The following is an 8,274-nucleotide window of genomic DNA, read 5'->3' as shown; positions in this document are numbered from 1 at the left end:
ACAAAACTATTGGACCTGCGCTCTTCTCGCTCTAAAGGTTCATCTCACGTGAGCAGGCTTCAGAAGCTCCATCCTCAGAAATACAAATTCGAGTTTTCCGTTTGTCGCATAAGCAAGTTTGTCGCCGACTGCCTAGCAGTACCAGCACATACAAAAGCAGCAGTCGCACATTCAGCCAAGGTGATAAATGTAGCAGATAATTTGGAATGCTTATTTCTTGATTAGTTTTTTGCTTTAATGTTAAAAGGCTACGGATCTCTCATGAAGGTAAATCCAATTTACCTTTGATTTACCTTTGATTAAGAATAAAACAACGATGAATGAAGACATGTTTCAAAGCGGCAGCTGTTTCGAAGAAATAGTGCTAAGGTTTAAGCACGCATATTAGCGAAACGGAAGACGCAGAATTTTTTATCCTTTCGTGATGCCACACTGAGTAGCATCTGAACTTCAGTTGAACCTACAAATCCCGCGTATTTTTTCACATGTGCAGTTACGTCAGCAGCACCTACGAATCAACCGGGGGAGAGAGTGCCAAGAATGTCATCTACACTCAACACCTTCCTAACGGTAAATGTTATGTAAATGTTACGACCACCTCTGGTGAAAGAAAATCGATTTATTGAAACAGTGTAATCTTGACGTAATTATTTACGCACACTTAAGCAGGTAAAATGTAGACGAGAATGTTTTTTGCAGGGATGCTATAACCTAAACCTCTTCAAAATTTTTCTATCCCAATTCTGCAAACAGTTTGTCATGATTGATCAAAACATCTCCGGGCCACCTCCACTTGTCCGGTCTCTCACACGACGTCACGAAAACCGCGAAAGCGGCCCATCTGGTCTGATACGCGCACGCTGATTATGCATGATTATACCCCGAAGGAAAGAAAAATAATTATTTCTGATTCGACGCCTTTTTGGCCATAATACTCTTCCATTGATCAAATGCGTTCGAGCTGCGCCCACTTTGCTTGTCTGTCAAGCGACGTCACAAAACCCCGAAAACTCACCGCGTCAAAGTGGCGTGTACGCTATAAAGATGCATTAATATGCCGAACAAAACGTAGTATTTTCTGAATAGCCGTAGGCTGCCCGTTTCCGAAAAGAATAGAAGATGGCTGTCCGCCGATGCTCTGACACGCACGAAGCTGCCAGAGAGGATGGGTTTATTTGCGTATAACAAACACTTTTTTTTTTCATTTTTCCGTGGAAGTATACCGTTATCGAGCCCTTTCGCCACGTATACGACGGCGCTTTGCCAATTCTTCTTTGCTGCGGATCCGTTCAAGCGGAATTTTTAGCGTTCCGTTTCTCACCGCCGCGATTTTGTAATAGCCACCGCAAGCTAAGGAAGGGCAAGGCGGAAAATCGTAGAAGCCCGCACCGCCCTCTACATCCAGTTATCTACTTTCACTGTGCTGGTCAGCCCTACTGAAACCCTGGCCAGTTTAGCGCGGTCGTCGCCTCTTTTCAGCCGATTCTATGAGAAAATCCGCTCAATGTAGGCGATGCTATTCGCTTCAGAAAAAAAAAGAAAAAGTGGCCTCCTATAAACGAAAAGCGCTTTTGATTGTCCTTTTCAAACAACGCTGGGGGTCACCGCCCGACGGTGGCATCGGTGGCGACGTAAATTTGACGTCTGGAAATTGGAATAAAAACAGATTGGAACACTTTTACATTATCGGGCCCCTGGAGTGTAATACAACCCTCCTCTTCTTCTACGCTCAGGGAGCAGTGAAAAATATTAATATCTTGCTCTTTCTTCGAACAGGAATGCGTAATTCGGGCATGGACAGAAGCAAGAAAAACAAGCGAGGCACGCTCGCGACATTTGCTTTATCGTTGGCTTCCTTTTGTGACGAAGGCTTTCTTCTGGATTTCACACGTTCGTTAGATCTATATTGGACTTCAACATGGTTTGAGACCTAAAGGGCTTCTCACCAGGTCTGGCCATTCTGATCTGACAAGCAGGGTGCATACAATGCGCGCTAACGATACGTGCGCGCTAACGATTGCCTTTCATCCCTACGCGCCGTCGCAAGAGCATAAAGCCCCGCCGTGGTGGCGTAATTAACAGCTATGGCTTTTCGCTGCTAAGCGGGAGATCACGGGATCGAACCTCTGGCGCGGCGGCCGCATTTAGATGCGGGAAATGTAAAAACGCCCACGTACTGTGCATTGGGCGCTCGGTAAGGAACCCCAAGAGGTCAAAACTAACCTGGAGTCCCCCATCATGGCATGCCTTATAATCAGGTCGTGTTTTTGGCACGCTAAACAAGGGAATTTACTTTAAATATTGAGCCGAAATGTCAAACCAAACGCCGTTCGCCCTTCTCATCGCGGGGAACGTGCTCCCAGCCGGGAAGTCGACGTCTATCACACAAGTGCGCCTACGTGCATAGTAGTGCAGCGAGTTCGCTCGCTGTGACACGTGACTTCGAGAATTATTCAAGGCAACATGAGTTATTTGTTTATTCTTTCGCTTCAATACGCGAACTGAAGTTTAAAGAAATAATCAAATGTACAAACCAAATGTCTGCGTGTTTTTGTTTTACGTCTTACCGTGGCAAGCGAGATCTACTTCCGCTTCGTCCGTTTGTTCCCACGTCGTGCAGCAGCGAACCTAGAGATCGAAACTATGTCACTTTCTACCGCCTTCCAGTGCCGCCTACAGTCTCCTTCATCCTCTCGCGTCTGCCGCAGTACTTGTGATTGTGGCAATGACATGTGCCTGTAATCAGACGTAACGAGACAAACGCAACCGTTCGCGCATGAGACTCTCTCTGGAATTTCGCCATCCAGTAAAAACGTGAGCAAAAGAAAAGAATAGAATGAAGGCGGAGCCCGTGACGTATGTGTCACGAAATCTTTCGGCTCCGGTATTGGAGAACGCTGGGTAGGCGTTTCGCTTACGGAGGCTACATGAGGCAAGTGGAGACAGTGTCTATGATAGCGGTGACCATAACCTCCTGAAATCATGGGTTCGTGGCACTTCAAAAATTTTTATCTCTGCTATTAGCGAACAAACTTGAAAAAGTATTGCGGCAGAACACTCATTAGAGGGCACGTAACAGCTACCAACGTATAGCCGAAATTTGCTATGTGGCCTGGTAATGGGTTGTTTAAATAAAAAATAAAAACCATTGATCTAAACAACCTCTTGCGACTGGATGTTAAGGTCTCCATATTGCGTGGGTAAACAGAAAAAAAATGGTCTACCGATTTGCTCGCCGACCATTACCATGGGTTCTGTTTTCCCTTATCGACCTGAGTGGCCGGCGCACTGAGTATATTGGGGCACGCGACGCCAGTAGACAATGACCGCGAACCCCCTCCACCGCCAATCGTTTTGAAGCTACGTTAATTCTATTCACTGTAGTCGCCCATAAAACGTGCATCAAATTGTTAAGCAAGTGCACTCGTTAATCCTATTGACCTTCTTGCAATCAACGTTGACAACAAGTTCTAAACAATATAATTTTGCTAATTTGCTTGCCATAACTACTTCTGTTCATCTTTACGACAGAAGTTCATTTTGGGACGTTGCCTTCTTCCTTACGACCATGAAGGGCACAAAATATTCTGCGTGGTAAGCGTAATCCGGCTTCTCGTGTAAAGACGGAAAGAACATAGAAATCGAAATAAGCGGCATTCCTACAACAGCAACAAAATGATTTGTAACATCATGCAGGTTAGAGAAGTTACAAAAGCTCGTGTAATAATTATATATGACCTGGGCAAGAATAAGATTTTCTGGCCGATACCATCAGATAAGGAATGGAAAAAGAAAACCACAACTTTGCAAAACTTAGGTACCTGCTGCTTACACTCTGCGGATGGCACAAAAATACGTTATTTTTCTTCCGAAAAAAAAAAAACTTGTGCACGAGAAGGTATTCCAAATTTCGTGTGTTTTATGAGAAATGCTATTTTTGCTTCACGCAAGATAATACGTAATTTAATTCATTTTACTGAGCTCGGCGCGCTTTTGTTCGCGCAAATACACACAAACACACACACACAATATATATGTATATATATATATGAATGGTTATGCACTGTTTTAAGCTTGTTTTACATGGCTCTGATCTGTTTTCCCAGGTACCGTGCACAGGTTCGACGTTTTGTACAGTGACTGCGATAACTGCAAGATCTATGGTAGTCAAAGCTCTACAGGTGGTAAGCATGGATGCAAGACACCACCGATCTTCTCTATACTCTCCAATCTACAATCTAGTTTATTAGGCGCGATTCTTGCTGCTTGTTAACTGACTTTGCCCATGATATCAGTTACTGTAAAAATAGAACCAACTATCCTTGTTCAAAACCAGGAACATAGAGCTAACATTCAGAATACAAAACCTGCTTAAGAAGCTGCTGTCAACCAAGCGATGCATCGCAAGAAAACCGTTGACATATAATGTGTACTTGGAGATAGACGCTGGAATATTTGCTAAGTCGCACGTGCAACGGTGGCGCCTGGCGCCATTGTTCTTACTTCAGCATAACTGCAGCCATCTTAAACGGAGATGCTTAGGCATGTTAAGGTTTAGGAAATTGCTATCAGAGACGTATTTCACCATGCACTGCATGAACTCGTAGGAAAGCGTTTATGAGTAGCTCCTGTGTGCCCTCCTGTTTTGTGCAGTGCTTATGGAGTGATCTACGTTTATAACATACGCATCTTTAGAAGGGGAGGTTGATACCTGGCTACTGATGCGTACTAAGTTTTGGAGGGAACTCGTAGAACGTGTCGGAATCATCACGTGTTGTGTCAGCCATGTATCAGCTACCATTCCTGTGGAACCATTGGCACGAAGCATCATTGGCGTTCCCTCGATTCGTGAGCCGCTGTCATCCTGGCTCCCGCCACACTATGCCGTGGCACTTCACGCAACATCCCTAGACGGCGTCCGTTGGCAGACCGATCACAAAGTGCGAAGGACAAAACGTTCTGTGTACACAGTGCTGAAAAACTTCGTGAGACCGAAAATTTTCAGTTCGGCAAAAGATGAGTCAACATGGACGATGACTCGACGTGCCGACGACGTGTCAACATGGAACAAAAAAAAATGGCACCTAAGCGGCAGACTACAGATAGCGGGTAAAAAATATGCAGGTCTTGGAACCCTGCTTTGTGACTACAGTTAACAAAGTGCTATGGTTATGCGGCCCATTTGGTAGTTAAAAGGCACACCCATCGCCTCAGATTCCTTAGCAAATTAGACGGGATGTCGTGACTAAATGAAAAATCTGTGGCGGCGGTTCTTAACAAAGTAACAAAGTTTTGCTTGTGTAATCACTGCGGGATTGTTACGGAATGATTAGACAATGGACCAAAGCGACTCGCCACCCGTTTTACTGACAAGAACAGATTCTCACTCGTGCGTGAACTTTCTTGAAGAGATCAGAAAATTGCGCAAACCAACAAAACGCCCTTTTTAATGGTGCTACGAACATTTCACTTGCTATATTAAGTTCAAAGTTACGGAAATTAGCAACAGTTCAAAGCTTATGTATTTTCCTCATGCGAATCTTAGGAGTTTCCTTGTGCTGACGAGGAAACGCGGATCTCCCAGAAAAGCAAACATAATATATTCGTTGGCTGCCCAGCTGTGACGAGTGAGCTATGCTTTCTGCTTAGCTACTAGTGATCAATGATGAGCATTTGCGTTTCTTTTAACACAATACTGAAAAGCCGGAACAAGCATGTCCGACGTTTCACATACCTTCAGCAACCCATCGTGGTGGTTTAGCAGCCAAGATGCTGTACTGCTGAGCATGAATTCGCGGTCTCGAATTCCGGCAGTGGCGGCCAAATTTTGGTAGCGGTCAAATGCAAAAAAACGAGTTTGCTCTGCATTGCAAGACCCCCCAGGTGGTCAAAATCCTCAGAAATCTTGACAACCATGTGCTTATAATGAGATCAGGATCCGGCTGCGTAAACGCCACAACTACGGAACAGAAGTAATAAATTTCAGCAATGTTTCAAATACCTCGCGCTGAAATGAAAGATGAAACCAACCTCATCGTTTTTAAAATTGTTCTAAGCTACTCAGACCAACAATACCCCGCACTTGCTAAGTGATTAGTTGAGACCGATTAATAGATATTCTTTTTAAAAATAAGGGACCAACTGGAAATATGTTACAGCTGCAAAACCTACGATGTGTGCTGCTGCATATTTAAGAGTCTCAATTTCGATAATGAGCCCAAATTATGATAGCGAGCGTTTAAAAAAATTGTCTTCGCCAGCGAAGATAATGAAAAACCATGTGCGGCTCATCTTATGAGTGCACGAGGTTACTGCATTTACTCTTTGGTTGAAATTACGTGAAGATCACTGCAGTAAGGTAAAGCAATTTCCTTGCATTGCTTACTTTGAAAGCGATATTTCACTCCACTCAATTATTCTTTTGTTTGTTTTTTGCAGAAAAAGAATGCTGGGTGTATATTGCTCAAACTGCCTTGAACGAAGAAAATATCCATTGCCACTTCATTTTTGATTTGTTGTGTGGACCTTCATACAGATACATTCGATCAGACGCCAGCTGCCTGGCGGCTAGAGGAACCGAAGCTCTGTAATGTTTGCTTAGTTTCAGCAAAAAAGTGTACTTTTATCTTTGTATCACATGAAAAATATGTTTCTGCTATGGCTGATATAGTACATAATAAAATACATAAGTACATCATCAATTCCCTTGTCGTTTATTTAATTTTTACAAGTACTAATGCATTTCAAGTAAAGAATTCAAGAATAATATGTTCAGTGCGAGTCTTGTGCTTCTTACCACCCATACTGCATTTCATTGTAGTCATATAAATTCCTGCACAAATTTTGATTGAACAATTTGCGCATAAAAAATTCCGAGGTCCAATCGCACATTTAGAACTTATCTTCTGGGTGTGCTAAACAATATGTATCGGCAGGTGAGACACACATTGCAAAGACGACCCTGCTATTTACGTGTTCTCATTGTACAAACTTCGATAGTGTTGTATGTATCAAGTTACGGACAAAATGCTTTTTTGCGGTACATGAAGAGGGCAGTGACGCCCTCAACTAATTGCATTCTTCCCAAGCCTATCAGACCGTGATTGCAATGGAAATTATGCAGTTGACCAAATGTAGATCCTACGTCAGCACGGAAAGAAAACGATTTCAGCTGACTTTGCTTGCAGATCTGCGCCAGCGCATCCTAGTCGCTCCTATAAGCTAAGCAAAACTGCACTACTTCCGTTAGAGCAAATAGCTGCAGTTTAGCACCGATGCCCGTTATTGACAAGAAAGGCAAGGAATACAGTGGATGTGGGGAGTAAGGGGCACCATTTCCACAATAGTGAGAACAAGCAACTGTTGCAAACCGAGAACTTGCAGCGGAGGGCCAGGATTAGAGGCCCAGCGTAGCACGCTCTGAGAAAGGCCTAGCGCGTGCCTTGTTTCGGCCGTAAGCACGCGCAGCCCATGTTTATTGTCGTTATCTTTTTGCATTGCCGACCGAGAGCGCCGACCTTTAGCGTCCGCGCCTAGCGGCGTCGGTGGGCGCTACAGGGCCCACACCACGATGGAACAACGAAATGTACTCGCTGAAGAAGTGAAGACGGTGCTGTCTGGGTTACGTTACGTGCAGATCCGCTGATACACCGGCGACATCCTCGGGGAGCTCCGTGAGAGGCGTGTCACGCCTGTTGGAGGCGGTCTAATGAGACTACCTCTTCGCGACCATTTCGCAGTACGGTGGTGGACTGCGGCGTCTTGTGGCACACACGCTACGGCCCATCAGGGGACATTGTAAGAGCGGCCTATATAGCGTCTCGTCTGAGAAAAACGTGGGTCGACGACGCAAGGTCCGGGTGCACAAAAATGCTGTGGTACAAAGATCGAGGCGGGACAGGGCGCAGTTGTTGAATGCAGTCCTGTAGGCATCGAAGGTACTGCAGCGGCTGAGGCAAGTGGTCCGAACGAACGAACAAGTCTCCAGGGAACCGCAGGTGTACATCATAGACGAGGTCTTCCGAAAAAAAAAAAACAAGGTTCCGCACCAAGGACAGTGCGTATGGGCCGAGAAGCACCATAGGAAGGTGGTCGACCCAGTGCGCCCGATGCGGGTGCGCAGTGAGGGTCGCCTTGAGATGGCGGTGGAGCCACCCAACCATGCAGTTGGCACAGGGATGCTGTCCAGTTTACAGCAGTGTTTAGCGCCTAGCCGGCGGTTGAGGGAAGTGACGATTGTACAGTGAAATTGCCGGCAGCGATCAGTGGTCACTA

At 45.1% G+C, this 8,274-nt stretch overlaps 1 long non-coding RNA gene across 1 annotated transcript; it reads left to right on the top strand.

Moving 5' to 3' along the window:
• The first annotated feature begins 493 nt into the window (after nt 1-493).
• Nucleotides 494-6,637, top strand: LOC139055376 (uncharacterized). The gene is made up of 3 exons (XR_011511711.1): nt 494-570; nt 4,107-4,184; nt 6,439-6,637. It is a non-coding gene; the product is annotated as an uncharacterized lncRNA (long non-coding RNA).
• Nucleotides 6,638-8,274: the final 1,637 nt, after the last annotated feature.

Source organism: Dermacentor albipictus, chromosome 2 (assembly GCF_038994185.2).
Source record: "Dermacentor albipictus isolate Rhodes 1998 colony chromosome 2, USDA_Dalb.pri_finalv2, whole genome shotgun sequence".
Lineage (NCBI taxonomy): Eukaryota > Metazoa > Arthropoda > Arachnida > Ixodida > Ixodidae > Dermacentor > Dermacentor albipictus.
This window is presented reverse-complemented; position numbering and strand designations above follow the sequence as displayed.